At 35.2% G+C, this 19430-nt stretch overlaps 1 long non-coding RNA gene across 3 annotated transcripts in view; it reads right to left on the bottom strand.

Moving 5' to 3' along the window:
• The window catches only part of LOC105485634 (uncharacterized), a 376161-nt gene that overhangs the window by 346354 nt on the left and 10377 nt on the right, over window positions 1–19430 (bottom strand). The gene's annotated exons all lie outside the window — the stretch shown is intronic.

The raw sequence follows: 19430 nt of genomic DNA, 5'->3' as shown, positions 1-19430 counted from the left end.
GACAAACCAACAGCCAATATCATATTGAATAGGAAAAAGCTGGAAGCATTCCCCTTGAAAACTGGTACAAGACAAGGACACCACTCTCACCATTCCCATTCAATATAGTATTGGAAGTTCTGGCCAGGGCAATTGGCCAAGAGAAAGAAATAAAGCGTATTTAAATAGGAAGAGAAGAAGTCAAACTCTCTTTTTTTGCAGATGATATGATTCTATATCTAGAAAACCCCATCATCTCAGCCCAAAAGCTTCTTAAGCTGATAAGCAACTTCAGTAAAGTCTCAGAATACAAAATCATGTGCAAATATTACTAGCATTCCTATACACCAACAACAGGCAAGCCAAAAGCCAAATCATGAATGAACTCCCACTCATAATTGCCACAAAAAGAATAAATTACCTAGGAATACAGCTAACAAGGGAAGTGAAGGACCTCTTCAAGTAGAACTACAACCACTGCTCAAACAAATCAGCCATGATAGAAAAATGAAGAAACATTCAATGCTCATGGATAAGAAGAATCAATATTGTTGAAAATGGACATACTGCCCAAAGCAATTTATATATTCAATGTTATTCCCATTGAGCTACCATTGATATTCTTCACAGAATTAGAAAAAAAAAAATTTTAATTCATATGGAACCAAAAAAGAGTACAAATATCTGAGACAATCCTAAGCAAAAAGAACACAGATGGAGACATCATGCTATACTACAGGGCTACAGTAATCAAAACAGCATGGTACCGGTACAAGAACAGACACATACAGACCAATGGAGCAGAATAGAGAACCCAGAAATAACACCACACACCTATGACCATTGGAACTTTGACAAACTTGACCAAAAAAAGCAATGGGGAAAGGATTCCCTATTTAATAAATGGTGCTAAAAACTGGCTAGCCATATGCAGAAAATTGAAACTGGACCCCATTGTTACACCATATACAAAAATCAACTCAAGATGGACTAAATACTTAAATGTAAAATTAAAAACTATAAAACTCTACTAGACAATCTAGGCAATACCATTCAGGACACAGGCACAGGCAAAGATTTCATGATGAAGATGCCAAAAGCAATTGCAACAAAAGCAAAAATTGACAAATGGGATCTAATTAAACTAAAGAGCTTTGTGCACAGCAAAATAAAGTATCATCAGCAAGAACAGACAACCTAAAGAATGGGAGAAAATTTTTATAATCTATCCATATGACAAAGGTCTAATATCCAGCATGTACAAGGAACTTAAACAAATTTACAAGAAAAAAACAAACAACCCCATTGAAATGGGCAAACCACATAAAGAGACACTTCTTAAAAGAAGACAAACATGGGGCCAACAAACATATGAAAAAAAAAAAACAACAAAAAAAACTCAACCTTACTCATCATTAGAGAAAAGCAAATCAAAACCACAATGAGATACCATCTCATACCAGTCAGAATGGAGTAAAAAAATAACAGATGCTGACGAGGTTGTGGAGAAAAAGGAACGCTTTTACCCTGTTGGTAAGTTAGTTCAACCATTGTGGAAGACAGAGTGGCAATTACTCAAAGACCTAGAGGCAAAAATATCATTTGACCCAGCAATCCCATTACTAGGCATATACCCAAAGGAATATAAATTATTCTATCATAAAGATACATGCATGTGTGTATGTTCATTGCAGCATTATTCACAATAGCAAAGACACAGAATCAACTAAATGCCCATCAATGATAGACTGGATAAAGAAAATGTAGTACATATATAACATGGATTACTACGCAGCCATAAAAAGGAAAAAGATCATGTCCTTTGCAGGGACATAGATGGAGCTGGAGGCTATTGTCTTCAGCAAAGTGACACAAGAACAGAAAACCAAATACCATATATCAGATCTCACGTATAAGTGGGAGCTGAATGATGAGAACACACGGACACATGGGGTGGAACAACACACACTGAGGTCTGTCAGAGAGTAAGCAGCAGAAGAGGGAGAGTCAGGAAGAATAGCTAATGAATGCTGGGCTTAATACCTACGTGATGGAATAATCTGTGCAGCAAACCACCATGGCACACGTTTACCTATGTAACAAACCTGCACATCCTGCACATATATCCTTGAACTTAAAATTAAAAAACAAATAAACAAACATAAGTGGAAATTTGGAAAAGAAAAAATTCCTAAAGAGAGCTATGGTTCATAAATAAAACAAGCTATGTATGGTCTGACATGAAGCAGTTGACAGAATATATCAGAGTTTTCTGGAAAAACAACAGCACACATATACCATTGAAGAAATTGCAGATGGAAGAGGGGGTCTACTGAGAAAGAAAATCATTTATAGTTTGTAATTTTTATTTAATTTATAATGTATTATGTAATTTTTATTTATTTATGATGTATTAAATATAATAAATATGCCATTATATATTTTTAAAATATCATTTGTCACTAATAGAAATTTCAGATCAATCTTTCCCTATTACTATTTCTAAATTTAGATTTATATATGAAAATTTAATCTTATTTCTAAAATGAATGTAAGTTGCACAGGCAAAGGCTTTATCTGCACTGACAATTATTGCATCTCCACTTCTGAAAACTATGCCTACCACACTGTCGTTGCTTGATAGATATTTTTTGAATTAGTTAATTTAAAAAATTCAGGAAGTTTTAGCTTGGTGTTTAGACATTAGTGATATAATCTGCTTTTTAGGAGACTATTGACCAAGTATTATTAATGAAAATAAAATAAACTCATGGAAATTAAGAAAGACACAAAGTTATAAATGACTACCCCAACTTCTTAATGATCTCTCAATTTTTAGAAGTCTTAATCTCTGAGGACCAAATAATTGTTTTTAAAAATAAAGTATGAGTTTCCAAAAAAATATAGAAATAACATAAATGCCAATAGATTACTGAAATAAACTTGTGTAGCTAGAGTTTTAGAGGGATATTTAAAGATATTAACAAATTTTTACAAAGTAATATTAAATAATCAAAAGAACAACATAATCTTAATTATGTAAACATTTTATTTGCGTACATTTTATGCATTCGCAAAATACTAGAAGGGTAATATAAATACCTTCACGTTATCTGCATTTATATCTGGATAATGGAATTACTGTTATGTGCACACTCAAGGTTCTTTGTGCTTTTCAAGTTTTCATAAGAAATATATTTTACTTTGGTAATAAAAAGTGATACCTCTATAAATGTTATACATGTATAATAAAGCTGAGAATGGCAAGGTAGGAAGAATTTCCATGCACATTTGTTTTTATTCTCTTAAGATTGCCTGGGGCTCTGCTAGGATGTAGATGCATTATGTTTTATGCCTAAGTGGTAATGGATTTACATACAAAATGATTCTTCAAATGACTATAAAGGTCATCATTCCCAACTGCCACAAGGTAAGGAAGGCTTTGGAATAATGATAGTTGACATTATTGAGCCCTAATTATGGACCAGGCAACATCCTAAGAACTTTATATGAATTAGCTCATTTCTTCTACACAGTAGATCCAAGAGGTAGATATTATTATCATCCCCATTTTTCAGATGAAGAAATATGGGTTTAAATAAATCAAGTACATTGTTTACGTTCAGTAGCTAGTAAACAGAAGAGGTTGAATTTAGATTCAAGTAACCCAATGCTCCCATGAAGAATGCTTATGAAAATCCTTTTGCTTTTTGAAATTTAATAAAGTAAATTCACTTCCTTTACTTTTTAAAATTTGAAGCTAACCATGCAGCATGTCTACAGAGAGCTGACAGGGAAGCCATGTTTTCTCTGGAGGCTGTAGGAGAGAATAATCTAAACTGACGTGCTGCCTCAAATCACTCTGACTTAGAATTTGTTAAGGGAGATTCTTAAGCCAATTTGCTCAGCGACCATGCATAAGAGACAGTGTCCTGTCAAAGTGGCGTCAAATCATGCCAGGCCTCTCAATGGCTCATTCCAAGAGACACCTGTCAAAAGAATGGACTGGCAATCTGGTGTTCTCACAACCACATAAGGAAGAAAAACGTTCATCTCTTAAACACAGTTCTATATTTTTATGTAAACAGTTTAATGGTGATGAATAATTTTTCCCTCTAATTCAGGAAAAGGGTTGGGGATAAGAACTTCAATCCTGTGTGCATTTCCTATAAATGGATGCTTTCTGGGGGAAAATATCTTCCTTGATATTTTAAGTATAAATGCAAGTTTCTTAACTCAAGTATATATAACCATTTTCTTCCTTCTTTCTGATTGTTTCAGTTAGCCCAATAGCAATTGCTAAGTTACTGTTAGAGCACATTAACTTAATGTTGAAGGTTAGAACATTGAAGCTATATAGTTTTCTTTCTTTTTTGAAATTAATGTGCCTAGGTCAATTAAAATCCCAGGAAGCCTCAAAAGAAAAAGAAACAGGATGTAAACTATGTATTAGCTAAAAACCAAACAACAAACAAAAGCAGTCACTTTTTTCTTCTGAATTAATTCAGTAGCATTTACAGATAATTTATGGAGTGTTAGGTGCTGGGGATACAAAGATTAATAATCCAGGGACCTTGGCAGTCAGAACTGAGTCCAGGTAAAAACACAAAAGTGTAAATGAATAATTAAGCACACCATAGACTCAAACCCTGCTTAGAATGAAGACGATTATAAACATGCACACACACAGGGAGAAGAAATCTATAAGAGCCCTACGGTCAATGCGATATGAAAGAACAAAAGCAGGGTCATCTAATCATTTTGGGAACATAAGGAAGGTTTTCAAAAGGGGGCAAAGTTTAATCTAATCTGTAGCAATTAGATGAAAAGAAAAAGAAGAAGAAAAAGGAAGAAAAGGAGGAAGGGGAGGAGGAATTAAAAGAGGAAAGAGAGGAAGGGGAGGAAGAGGAAGGTGAAAAGGAGGGAAAGGCACAAAGCATGAAATTAAATTGCTTACATTTCCACAAATATGGTTTGCTATGTGGTTTGGTAAGGGAGTGTAAAATTGAGTATCTGTTTTATTTAACATCTAATTAGTTTTCCGTGTGTCTACACCATTCTCTTTTTGGTTCTTTTAATTCCCGTGACTGAGTTTTAAGCACGTGACTAAGTTTTAAGTTTATTACACCTGCTTATAGCAATTAAATCAGAATCTCTGGATGTGGGGCCAGAGGATCAGCACTTTCACAAATCTCTGTAGGACATGCTCCTGGGTGGAGACATGCTCCTGGGTGGAGAACTGCTGGCCTAGACTGACTGAGGCAAGCAGAAACAGCTGTGATCATACCATGAGACCATCCAATACTACTTTTTTACAAAAAAAAAAAAAAATGTTTAATGTGAGGTCTTTCTACTTAACACATTTTTAAATGCACAATACAGTATTGTTAACCATAGGAACAAGCTTGTAAACCAGATTTTTAGAACTTACTCATCTTATTCATTGAGGTGATAAACCAGATCTCTAGAATTTCAATTTATTCATCATAACTGAAAGCTGATGTTCATCCAGTGCTACTTGATAAAGACGTGACTAAGAGAATAAGAGAACTTTGCTCTAATGCATCTGCTGACAATAAACATGACCTTTCTGAAATCTAAAAATTGAAAAAACAAAATTTGGGGTTTTATTTGTGATGGTGTTGCCAGTGATTTCCTTTTGGGAACTGATCAGAACCCTGTAATAATGTTAGTAGGATTTCATCTCTTGCTTTATTAGCAGGGCTTGATTTGGCATTTTATAAAATTGCTATTTGAGGGCAAGATAAGGGCAGCATCTATGGAACATCAGATGGTCATGTGTCCTACCTTAGATAAAGGTGGAAAGGCAGCAGGAAATATCACACCTCAGGGTCCACTACCACCCAGGTTCAGCTCTGTGGGAGAATCTGTGAGAGGAGTATCCACTAGAAGTGTGTATCTGGTCTCCTTCACTGGCCCTTGTACAGGACACTTATTTCCTTTTCAGGAACACTTTCCTGACAGTGTTACCATGTATGTTCTTGAGGATTAGGCACTGACAGTGCATGGAAAAATGAGTTACAAAGGCTCAAAGAAGACCTAGGAGATGCTATTAGAAAAAGGATAAATACTGATTTTCTAGGTCTCCAGTTATTTCATTTTAACCTTATTACTATAGATATGTCACTTCTTATATTCATACACTTTAATAAAGCGAGCCAACCACCACCAAAAACTTTTTGTTAAAACTTTTGTTGAAACATTCTTATCTAAAACCCCCAAATTTCCAAAGGATATTAAGAGATCAATTGATAAATGATCTCGAAGTTAAAAGCCGAAGATCAATGCTCCCCACACGTCATGGACTTCAAAAATCTCTTGCTAGTTAGCTTCTAGATGGGGCCAGATGGAACAAACAGACCTTTGGTTAATTCTTACAATTCCTTCCTGGAGAAGAGGCTATAGTAATACAAGAAGTAAGCAGAGGAGATCCTGGCAAATGCCACATACTCCCTTTAATTTGCAAAGATAGAGGATGTGGCGGTCTCCCCATGAAAGCCCTTTCTCTGTGAGGAATCAATAGTGCCAGGAATTAGTTGTACCAAAACCAACAGCACCATGAAAATCAGAGGCAGGAGGTGGTATGATGCATTCTGAGGACTGAAGGACAGCATATGGTTTTTCTGTAGAGCACTTAAGCTTTTGCATTCAAATCCTTTAGAAAGATACATATATATCTTTTGACCCCAGAACTCTGTTTCTGCATATTTATCCGGAGAAATGGTTCTGGGTATTCACAAAGATTTAGCTACATTTCACTGCCATTTACAATAACATAGAATTATAAACAACTAATATAACTATAAAAAGTATTTTAAAAATGTCATAACTACAAATGAATATTATTCTCTCCTTAAATAATTATGTTTGAAAGCAGTAGTTAATGGCATTGAAAAACAGTCCCAATAAATTGCCCCAAGTGAAATAGCATGTCTTATGAAAACATCACTTTTGTAAAATAATATAAAGTGTGCATACACTCTATTTCTGAAAATCCCTAATTCAAATGCATGTTTTGTCCAAATTTCTGAAATCAGGTGTGTCTTATGACATATGTCAAAAGATTTTTGGCAGCCACCAAGCAAGGGAGTGAGTTGAGACGTAGTTGTGATTACCTGCCTGTATGAGAACATTCTAGTACATAAAAGGAGTTTGTTGACCAATTAGCAGGTCCATTATGCTCATTTGTACTATCTCGGGCATTTAATATTTAAATGTGCATTTTTAATATTGCCAAACTATCTTCCGAAAGATTATGCTGGAATAAAACATTGATATTAAAAGTTATTTTATACTGCAAACCCTGTCACACACACAGTGATACAATTAAAGACAGTAGAAATTATTACATCAAACAGGATCCGGGAATTTTCATAGATGTCACTCCAGTGCCAAACATCATCTGTCAAAATCTTCTATCAGGCTTCCAGGGAAGGCTTTTTAATGTTCTGCATTGGTATGCAATTACAAAACAAAACAAAACAAACAAAAATGTCCCAGGCCTTCAATAAATTCTAAAACGGACTTGAAATTCCAGTTTATTTTGTTTTTTCTTGAACTTGCACCACTGAGCATAAAGGGCCCTAAAGGGCCAAACTCCTGATGAGGAAATAGGAAAAGGAGCAAGCCTCTGTGATGCTGATATTGCTGCCTGTGGCCAAAGTGATTCACAAAAATTTAGTCTCTAAGTATAAAGAGGCTTTGATTCAAACCTTGTGATATGAAAGAAGAAAATGTTGAGCATGCTTAGAACGGGCTTCAAGATGACTGACTAAAGGAATCTGTTACTGATCTTCCAAAGAAAAACCAAAATAGTGAATAGATAATCATACTTCAAATAATCTAAGAGAAAACACTGCAATTTCACAGAGAAGTAACAATAAAACACCTTTCACAAGGAAGGAGAGAGAAGCAAGGCAGCTTGTTCAGCCAGGATTGGCTGGGAGGCTGGAGAGGTTCCCCAATGTGAAGAAGGGGTAAGTGCAAGATCCCAAGTAGTCTACATTTTCACTGTAGACCCCTACAATCCTAGCCACAGGAAAGCCCCTGGGCCCTCAGATGTCCTGAGACTAACATACGGTGGTACCTGGAGACTGTGCAACAGACTGCTCCAGAGAGCAAACTTACACTGGGTCCCATACACTCTCTGAGTTCTAAGCAGCTACAGCAAGGTGCCATATTGAGACCCCAGCCCACACCAGATTGCATCCTGCCTGGGGGGCCCAACAACCCCTGCATCTCCACATCCCTGGAGCTCTATTGACATCCTCACACAAGACACTGCCATAGCTGGCTGCTGCCGTAAAAACTGAAGCACAAAACATTGACAATGGCCTTCTTGCTCTCCAGCAGCAAAGCCAGTGCACATTTTTACATGCTCCAAGGACAAACTCTCCTACCAACAGATGCTGCCACTGCAGGATGCTGCAGCTAAGGCCAAAGCAACAGCAAAGAGTGCATGCTTCTCAGCCAACTGCTGCCACTGAAAGCAACCCCACCCTCACCAATAGCAGAATGCAGTGCAGTTGCCACTGCCGCTACTCAAGCATTCTGCTGGGGTCCTGGGGATTACACCGCCACTACCTACCATGGCCAGGACATGCATGCAATGCTGGGGCGCCTGAAGACAGGTCTACCTGGCCCAGATCCACCTACCTACAGCCCAAGCATGCCATCCAGAGACCTGGGGAATGTCCAGCCCAGTCCACCACTGTTGGACTGAAGCACTCCTCCTGGGTACCTGAAGTTAGGCTCATCCAATCTGCTGCTACTGGTACAGATGACACCCACCCACATGAGCTACCTGTGAGCCTGGGGACTGGCTCTCCCAGCCTTTCACAGCCACTGTAAACACCAGAGTGAACTACTCAGAAGCCAGAGGGTTGCCCTCCCACTGCGTTGCCATTATCCATTCCACATCCACTGCTCATGGGTCCAAGAACATGCCCACCTGCCTGGCCCATCACTGTCACTACCAATGCCTGAACGAGCTGCCTGGAGGCCCAAGAATTAGCCTGACTGGACCCTCTAACACTGGTGCCAGTGTATGACACTTTAGGGCCAAAAAATTGGCATAATTGGCCCACTACTGCCACCAATGGGCATGAGTACAGGCCCATCTAGTGCCCTGTCCCCAGCAAAACTTCACCACAGCCTCCATTAACCACAGCACCCTAACAAACATCACTGATGCTGCTTACAGTCAAATAAATGATATGGAGGCTGCATTTGTGGACATACTCAGAATCTAGTGCCTTACTTAACCAACACTATAAATATATCTTTAGAAAAACATCCTCCCCTACAAAGGCAACTATAAAAAATTGAAAAAGATATACCACATGTGCAGATATCGACATAAGGACATAAGAAACATGAAAAGACAAAGAAATGTGAAACCTCCAAAGCAACACAATAATTCTCCAGAAACAGATTCCAAAGAAAAAGAAATTTTATAATTCTAGGAAAGAAAAGGATTCAAGATAATGACACTAAAGATGCTCAGTGAGATATAATATAAAAAAAAAACACAAAAAATTATAAAAACAATTCAGGATATGAATAAAAACTTTAGCAAAGTTACACATCATAAAAAAGAACCAAACAAATTGTAGAACTTGAGAATTGTAAAATAAAATACAACGTACATTGAAAAGCCTCAACAATAGACTGGATCAAGCAGAAGAAAAAATTTCAAAACTTGAAGGCAAATCTTTTGAAACAACACTGCCAGACAAACATAAAAAGCAAAGAATAAGAAAGAATGAACAAAACCTATGTGACATATGGGACTCAAAATGTCACCCGATATAAAAATTTTAGGTGTCCCAGAAGGTAAAGAGAAAGTGAAAGGGACAGAAAATTCAAAAATCTCTTCACAGCACATTACAGTCAAACTGTCAGAAGTCACAGGCAAAGAGAATTCTAAGAATAGCAAGAGAAAAACATCTAGTCACCTATAAGGGAACACCCATCAGACTAATGGTGGATTTCTCAGCACAAATCTTTCAGGCCAGGAGAGACTGGGCTGTGTGTGTGTGTGTGTGTGTGTGTGTGTATCTAAAATAAAAATTAAAAAATACTGTCAATCAAGATACTATACACAGCAAAGTTATCCTTCATAAATGAAGGAGAAATAAAGTATTTACCAGACAAGCAAAATCTGATGGAATTCAAAACCACTAAAAGGGCCTTACAAAAAGTGCTTAAGGCAGTTCACACCTGGAAGTGAAAAGACAATATATGCCACTATGAAAATACATGAAAGTTAAAACCCACTGGTAAAGAAAACACACAAAGGAAGAGAAAGAACTCAAATGTTAAAGAAAACTACCAAACCACAGTGATAAACAATAAGAGGGAAAGAAACAAAGGATATACTAAATAACCATAAATCAATTAATCAAATGACAAGAATGAGCCCTCACATATTAGTAATAATCTTAAAATGTAAACAGATTAAACTTTCCTCTTAAAAGATATGGAATGGTTGAATGGATAAAAAATGACCCAACTATATGCTTGCTATAAGAAACTCATCTCACCTCTAAAGACACATGTAGACTGAATGTAAAGGGATAGAAAAAGATATTCCACGCAAATAGAAACCAAACGTGAGCAAGAGCAGCTATGCTTATATCAGATGAAACAGAATTTATGTTAAAAGCTGTAAAAAAGAGAAAAAGAAGATCATTTTATTATGATAAAAAGATCAATTCAGCAAGAGGATATAATGATTATAAACATATGTACCCAGATATATGAAGCATATATTATTAGGTCTAAAAGAAAATACTGCAATACAATAATAGTTGGAGTCTTCAACCTCTCACTCTCAGCATTAGATAGATCATCTAGACATAAAATTAACAAATAAACATTGGATTTAAACTACACATTAGACCACATAAACCTAATAGATATGTACAGAATATTTTATCCCACAGCTACAGGACACACATTCTTCTCAACAGCACAGAGAATATTCTCTAGGGTTAACCATATGTTAGTATACCAGACAAGTCTCAAAATTTTTTTAAAATCTCAATAATATCAAGTATTTTCTCAAACCACAGTGGAATAAAACAAGAATTCAATGACAAGAGGAACTTGGAAAATTGTACAAACACATGGAAATTAAGCAACATGCTTCTGAACGACTACTTGGTGAAGGAAGAAATTAAAGAGGAAATAAGAAATTTTCTTGAAACAAATAAAAATAAAAACACAACATACCAAAACCTAAGGAATACAGCAAAAGTACTGCTAAGAGGGAATTTTACAGTAATAAGTGTCTACCTTAAAAAGGTAGACACATTTAAAATAATCTAATGATGCACTTGAAAGAAGTAGAAAAGCAAGAGCAATCCACAGCCAAAATTAGCAGATGATAAGCAATAATAAAATCAGAGCAGAACTAAAGAAAATGAAGAATAAAGCATATAAAGGACAAATGAAATGAGGGTTGTTTTTTGAAAAGACAAACCACATTGATGAAACTGCTAGACAGATTCACCAAGAAAAAAGAGAGAAGACCCAAATGAATAAATTTAGAAATGAAATCAATAAATATAATGTATAACATTAACAGAATGAAGGACAAAACTCTATGATAATCTCAATAGATACAGAAAAAGCAATTAATAAAATTCAACATCCTTTATGATAAAAACTCTCAACAAACTAGGCACGGAAGGAACATACCTCAACATAATAAAGGGCATATACAATAAACCCCCAGCTAACATTCCACTGGATTGGGAAAAGCTGAAAGCTTTCTCTTTAAGTACTGGCTCAAGACAAGGATGCTCACTTTCACCAATCCTATTCCACACAGCACTGGAAGTTCTAGCCAGAGAAATCAAACAGGAGACAGAGAAAAAAAAGACATTCAAATTGGAAAAGAGAAAGTTAAATGTTCCTTTTTTGCAGATGACATGATCTTGTATCTAGAAAAACCTAAAAACTCCAAAAAACTCTTACATCCGATAAATCAGCTCGGCAAAGTTGCAGGATACAAAATCAACATACAAAAATCAGTAATATTTCTATACACTAATAATGAACCAGCAGAGAAAGAAGGCAATCCCATGTACAATATCTACAAAAAAATTAAAATATCTACGAGTAAATTTCACCAAAGAGATTAGAAAACTCTACAAAGAAAACTACAAAACACTGATGAAAGAAACTGAGAAGGCCACAAACAATTGGAAAGACATCTCACGCTCAAGGATTGAAATACTTAATATAGTTAACATGACAACTATATCCAAAGCAATCTACATATTTAACGCAATCTCTATCAAAATATGAATGTCATTTTTCACAGAAATAAAATTCTAAAATTTATATGAAACCAAAAAGTAGCCTGAATAGCCAATGCAATGCTGAGTAAAAAGAACAAAACTAGAGCCATCACATTACCTTACTTCAAAATTTATTACAAGGCCATAGTAATGAAATAGCATGGTATTGGTATAAAAACAGCAACACAGATTCAATGAAACAGAAAATACAACCCAGAAATAAATCCACATACTTCCAGCCAACTGAATTTAAATAAAGGCACCAATAACATACATTGGGGAAAGAACATCCTCTTCAATAGCGTTGTTCGGAAAATTGGATATCCATATGCGGAGGAATGAAACTGTACCCATCTCTCACTATATACAAAAATCAACTCAAGATAAATTAAAGACTTAAATATAAGACCTGATGCTATAAAACCACTAGATCAGTACATTCGTCCAGGTAAATATTTTTATGGCTAAGACCTCAAAAACATAGGCAACAAAAACAGAAGAGACAAATAGGACTATATTACACTAAAAAGCTTCTTCACAGTGAAGGAAACAATTGACAGAGTGAAGACACAATCTATTGAATGAGAGAAAATATTTGCAAATCATTCATTTAACAAGGGACTAATATTTAGTATATACAAGGAACTCAAACAACTGAACAATAAAAAACCAATAATCCCATTAAAAGTGGATAAAGGACATAAATACACATTTCTCAAGAGAAGACATACACACAGCCAACAGGCATATAAAAATGCTCAACATTACTAATCATCAGGAAAATGAAAATCAAAATGAGATATCTTACCCCTGTGGAAATGGCTATTACTAAAAAGACAAAAAAATAACAAATGCTAGTCAGAATGCAGAGAATAGTGAACTCAAATACAGTGGTGTTGGGAATGCAAATTATACAACTACTGTGATAAACAGTACGGAGATTTCTGGAAAAAAAAAACACACACACACAAAAATAGAGCTACCATACAATCTAGCAATCCCACTGCTACTGGGTATTTACCCTCCAAAAAGTAATCAATATATCAAATGAATTCCTGCAGCCCCATGTTTATTGCTGAACTGTTCCCCATAGCCAAGATATGGAATCAATCTAGGTGTCCATGAAGAGACTGATAAAGAAAATGTATGTAAACACAATGGAATACTATTCAGATATAAAAATGAATGAAATTCTGTCATTCATAACATTATGGATGGAACTAGAGGACATTATTGTCAAGTAAAGTATACCAGGAACAGAAAGCTAAACACATATTCTCACTCATAGGTAGAAACTTAAAGAAAAGCTGATATAGAAGTGAAAAGTAGAATAGAAGACACTACAGGTTGGGAAGGAAGGGGAAGGGTAAAATACATAGGGATTTGTTAAAGGACACAAAATGACAGCTAAATAGAAGGAATAAGTTCTAGTGTTCTAAACCACTATAGATTGAATATAGTTAACAATAATACAAGGTTTACGATAGCTAGAAGGAAGATACTGAATCTTCTCAATACAAAGAAATGTTTCTCAACACAAATAAATAAATGATGTGCTCATTACCCTAATCTGATTACTGCACATTATATGTATTGAAATATTGTGTACCCCATGAATATGTACTATTATTATTTGTCAATTAACATATATTTCAAAAAATATCACAAAAACATAATAGGATTATTTTTCACATTAAATTAAACCAATAAAACTGACTGAAGAACAATCAACATTTTACAATATTCAACTTTACTATTCAGGAACATGGTATGTTTTCCTACAGAGTTTAAGTAACAGACATAAAAGATGGCTTGAATAATTAATTTTCTTTATCTGGATTATCCACATTTCTTGTTAACATTATTTATATATGTCTTATAATTTTTACGTTTTTATAAATGAAATTTTGGTTACATATTATAAACTTTTTTCTAGGACATAGAAAAGTTATTGATTCCTACATGTCTTACAGATTTCATTCAGAGTCCATTCTTGTATTAAGTATACTTGGTTTTTGTCTCAAGTTTTTGATATATAATCATGACAGTTGCTGAGTGATGAAATTGTATAATTTGTCCAGTATTTGTGATTTATGATTTTATTCACTATTAGCCAATGTTTCTCTTGTTTTCCTATTTGACTTGGTGATATTGCAAAATTTTTTTTTTTTTTTTTTTTTTTTTGAGACGGAGTCTCGCTCTGCCGCCCAGGCTGGAGTGCAGTGGCCGGATCTCAGCTCACTGCAAGCTCCGCCTCCCGGGTTCAGGCCATTCTCCTGCCTCAGCCTCCCGAGTAGCTGGGATTACAGGCGCCCGCCACCTCGCCCGGCTAGTTTTTTGTATTTTTTAGTAGAGACGCGGTTTCACCGTGTCAGCCAGGATGGTCTCGATCTCCTGACCTCGTGATCCGCCCGTCTCGGCCTCCCAAAGTGCTGGGATTACAGGCTTGAGCCACCGCGCCCGGCCTTGCAAAATATTTTTATAAATTTCCTAAATTTAAAACATCCTCTCATCACTAAGATAAGCTCTACTTGATTATGGTAGATTGGTCTTTTAATATGATGTTATAATGTATTTTCTGGTACTTCATTTACATACTTGCTTCTAAATTCTTAAAAGAATTTTGTCTTTTTTTTACTTGCACTGATTGTCATATTTTGACTTCAAGGTTTTTCTAACTTCAGAAAATAAATTGAATAGTCTTTCATCTTTTCCTGTGCTCCAAAGAAAATTATACAGAATTAAAATCGCCTGTTTTTGAAAATAGGAAATATTGTTTTTAAAACTATCAAAGGATCTTTGGTGCCAATTTATTGAAATGATTATTTTATACTGATTTTAAGATATATGGACATGTAGGAGATAGGGGTATATAGCTGTATATAAATTCAGGAAGGAAATTTGGTTTATTGTAATATTTAAAAATATTAATTTTAGGTGAAGCCATTTGGGTGGTTTTTTAATTGTTCTTTTTTATTTCTCTATGCTGTTCTTTCTAAATTATCTATAATTAACATATTATATCTATAAAAAATGCTAAAATATATTAATGAAGGATATAAATTCCCACATTACATAATTCAGAAGTGCTGTAAGTGCCTTCAAAATATCAGTTTGCACCAGTTCTCAATTTCATGTAATATTTAAATATATTTATCTAAAATCAAGGGACTAAATTTATTCTGCAGAACTTGGCACACAGAGTTTCTTTATACAGAGTCAATAACCGAGAAAAACTCCCCTAAAAGCCTCATTACATAAAAATAATTCATTCTAAACATGATGAATATTGTTATAGTGCCAATATTAGAATAGCCTTATAAAATTCCATCTGTTTCTTATATATAAATCATGAGTCTGAGAAACATAGACTTGTAATACATGAAGATTGAAATGGATGGATCTTTTTAACGGAGAATCTTTAAAGCATAAGATTCAATAGAAAGCATTTTTTTCATAAAATAATTCCTCAGAAGACAAGAAGATACCTTAGATGCATGTTCTTAATGTATTTCATTTTACAAATTGTTTTAAAGATTAATTGCAATCCTAATCAAAATCCAAATTTATATGAAGATGTAAAAGGTTAAAAAAGCTTAGTCGAGGTGTGAGAGCTTTTCCTACAATTTTCAAGATTTATTATAAAGTCCCAGTAATTAAGACAGTGCAGAGCTAGACACAACAGAATAAAGGGACTAGAAATAGATCCTGATTACATGCATACTCATTATATACAAAGGTATTCAATAAGTGATACTGGACAATAAGACCTCTATATAGAGAAAATGGCATTAGACATCATACAATACACAAAAACCAATGAATACATGTAGACCTAAATGGAAAAGGCAAACTACAAGGCTTTTAGAAGATTATATAGAATATCCTTAACTAGGGGATAAAAAGCTATCATAGACAGGACCAAAATGTCTGTATATTAAGGAAAATGATAAATCCAACTATACTAAATCACAGAAGATACCACAAAGAGATACAAGCCAAAGAATGAGGAAGAATATTTATATGTGATTAATAGAAAATTTGTGTAAAGAACATTTGCAAATCACTACTTTTTTTTTTTTTTTTTTTTTTTTTTTGAGACGGAGTCTCGCTGTGTCACCCAGGCTGGAGTGCAGTGCCCGGATCTCAGCTCACTGCAAGCTCCGCCTCCTGGGTTTACGCCATTCTCCTGCCTCAGCCTCCCGAGTAGCTGGGACTACAGGCGCCCGCCACCTCGCCCGGCTAGTTTTTTGTATTTTTTAGTAGAGACCGGGTTTCACCTTGTTAGCCAGGATGGTCTCGATCTCCTGACCTCGTGATCCGCCCGTCTCAGCCTCCCAAAGTGCTGGGATTACAGGCTTGAGCCACCGTGCCCGGCCGCAAATCACTACTTTTAAAAAGCACAATAGAAATGTGCACAAAATTTTATTTTTTGCTTAAAAAATTTTTTTTTGGCTAGATAGAATTTTTTCTTTATTTTCTTCCCAACTTTTAGGTTCAGGAGTACATGTGCAGGTTTGTTATATAGGTAAATTGCATGTCACAGGAGTTTGGTGTACAGGTTACTTCATTACTCAGGTAATAAGCACAGTACCCAATAGTTTTAAAAATCCTCACCCTCCTCCCACCTTCCATCCTCAGGTAGGACCCAGTGTCTAATGTCCCCTTTTTCGCATCCCTGTGTACTTACGTTTAGCTACCACTTATTTTTTTTTAAAATTTATTTATTATTATTATACTTTAAGTTCTAGGGTAACTTATAAGGGAGAACATGCGGTTATTTGGTTTTCTGTTCCTGTATTAATATGCTTAGGACAATGCACTCCAACTCCACCCATTTTGCTGCAAAGGATATAATTTTGTTCTTTTTATGGCTGCATAGTATTCCATAAAGTATATGTACTACATTTTCTTTATCTAGTCCATCACTGATGGGCATCTAGGTTGATTCCATGTCTTTGCTATTTTGAATAGTGCTGCAATAAACATATGCCTGCATGTGTCTTTCTGGCAGAATGATTTATATTCTGTGGGATACATACCCAGTAATGGGACTGCTGGGTCAAATGGTCGCTCTGTTTTTAAGTTCTTTGAGAAATCTCCAAACTGCTTTTTACAGTAGCTGAACTAATTTACATTCCCACCAACAGTGTATAAGCATTACCTTTTCTGTGTGACCTTGCTAGTGTCTGTTACTTTTAAATTTTTAATAATTGTTATTCTTACTGGTATAAGATGGTATCTCACTGTGGTTTTGATTTGCATGTTTCTAATGATTAGTGATGTTGAATATTTTTTTTCATATGCTTGTTAGCCATGTGTGTGTGTCTTCTTTTAAGAGATGTCTGTTTATGCCCTTTGACCTTTTTAAAATAGGGTTGTTTTTTGCCTGTTAATTTGTTTGAGTTCCTTATAGATTCTGGACATTAGACCTTTATCAAATGCATATTTTGTGAATATTTTCTCCCATTCTGTAGGTTGTTGGTTAACTCTTGATAGTTTCTCTTGGTCTGCAGAGGCTCTTTAGTTAAATCAAGTCTCGTTTGTCAATTTTTGTTTTTGTTGCAATTGCATTTAGAATCTTCATATTTGCAAGAGCCTATGCCCAGAATGGTATTTATTAGGTTTTCTTCTAGAATTTTTATAGTTTTCTATTTTAAATTTCAATATTTAGTCTATCTTGAGTTGACTTTTGTCTATAATGAAAGGAAGAGGTCCAGTTTCAATCTTCTGCATATGGCTAGCCAGTTATCTCAGCACCATTTATTGAATAAGGAGTTCTTTACCCATTGCTTTTTGGTGACTTTGTCAAAGATCAGATGTTTTTAGGTGTGTGGCTTTATTTATGGGGTCTCTATTTTGTTGCATTGATCTGTGTGTCTGTTTTTGTACCCCATGCTGTTTTGGTTTCTGTGAGGCCTTCATTCTTTTTGCTTAGGATTGCTTTGAATTTGGATTTTCAGGGTCTTTTTCGGTTCCATATAAATTTTAGAATTTTTTTCTAATTCTGTTAAAAATGTCATTGGTAGTTTTATAGGAATAGCATTGAGTCTGTAATAGGTCTGAGTAGTATGGTCATTTTAACAGTATTGATTCTTCCTATCCATAAGCATGGAATATTTTTTCATCTGTTTGTGTTCTCTCTGATTTATTTCAGCAGTGCTTTGTAATTCTCATTGTAGATATCTTTCACCTCCCTGGTTAGCTGTATTCCTAAGCATTTTATATTTTGTGGCTATTGCAATGGGATATGCGTTCTTGATTTGGCATTTAGATTGGACATTGTTGGTAGATATAAATGCTATTGACTTTTGGTACATTGATTTTGTATCCTGAAACTTTGTTGAAGTTGTTTATCAGATCTAGAAGCTTTTGGGCAGAGTACCGGGTTTTCTAGGTATAATAAAATCATATTATCTGTGAAGATATGATATATCTGTGAAGAGATGTAGTGAAGAGATATAGTTTGATGTTCTCTGTTATTTGGATGCCTTTTATTCCTTTCTCTCACCTGATTGCTCTGGCTAGGACTTTCAGTACTGTGTTGAACAGGATTGATTAGAGTGAGCATTCTTGTCTTGTTCTGGTTCTCAAGGGGAATGTTTACAGCTTCTTCTCATTCAGTATTATGTTGCCTGTGGGTTTGTCACAGATGGCTCTTATTATATTGAGGTATATTCCTTCAATGCCTAGTTTGTTGAGGGTTTAAAACATGAAGGGCTATTGAAGATTTGAAAGTCTTCTCCATCTATTGAGATGATCACATAGTCTTTATTTTTAGCTTTGTTTATGTGAGGAATCACATTTATTGATTTGCCTATGTTGAAGCAACCTTGCATCTCAGGGATAAAGGCTACTTGATCATGGTGGATTAGCTTTTTGGTGTACTGCTGGATTCGGTTTGCTATGATTTTGTTGAGGATTTTTGCATCTATGTTCATCAGGGATATTGGTCTAAAATATTCCCTTCTTGTGTCTCTGTCAGGTTTTGGTATCAGAATGACACTGGCCCCATATAATGAGTTAGGGAAGCGACCCTCCTCAATTTTTTGGAATAGTTTCAGCAGGACTGGTACCAGCTCTTCTTTATATGTTTGGTAGGATTCAGCTGTGAATTTGTCT

The sequence above is a fragment of the Macaca nemestrina genome, chromosome 14 (assembly GCF_043159975.1).
Source record: "Macaca nemestrina isolate mMacNem1 chromosome 14, mMacNem.hap1, whole genome shotgun sequence".
Lineage (NCBI taxonomy): Eukaryota > Metazoa > Chordata > Mammalia > Primates > Cercopithecidae > Macaca > Macaca nemestrina.
Note: the sequence above shows the minus strand (reverse complement) of the source record. Positions and strands in the feature narration are given on the sequence as shown.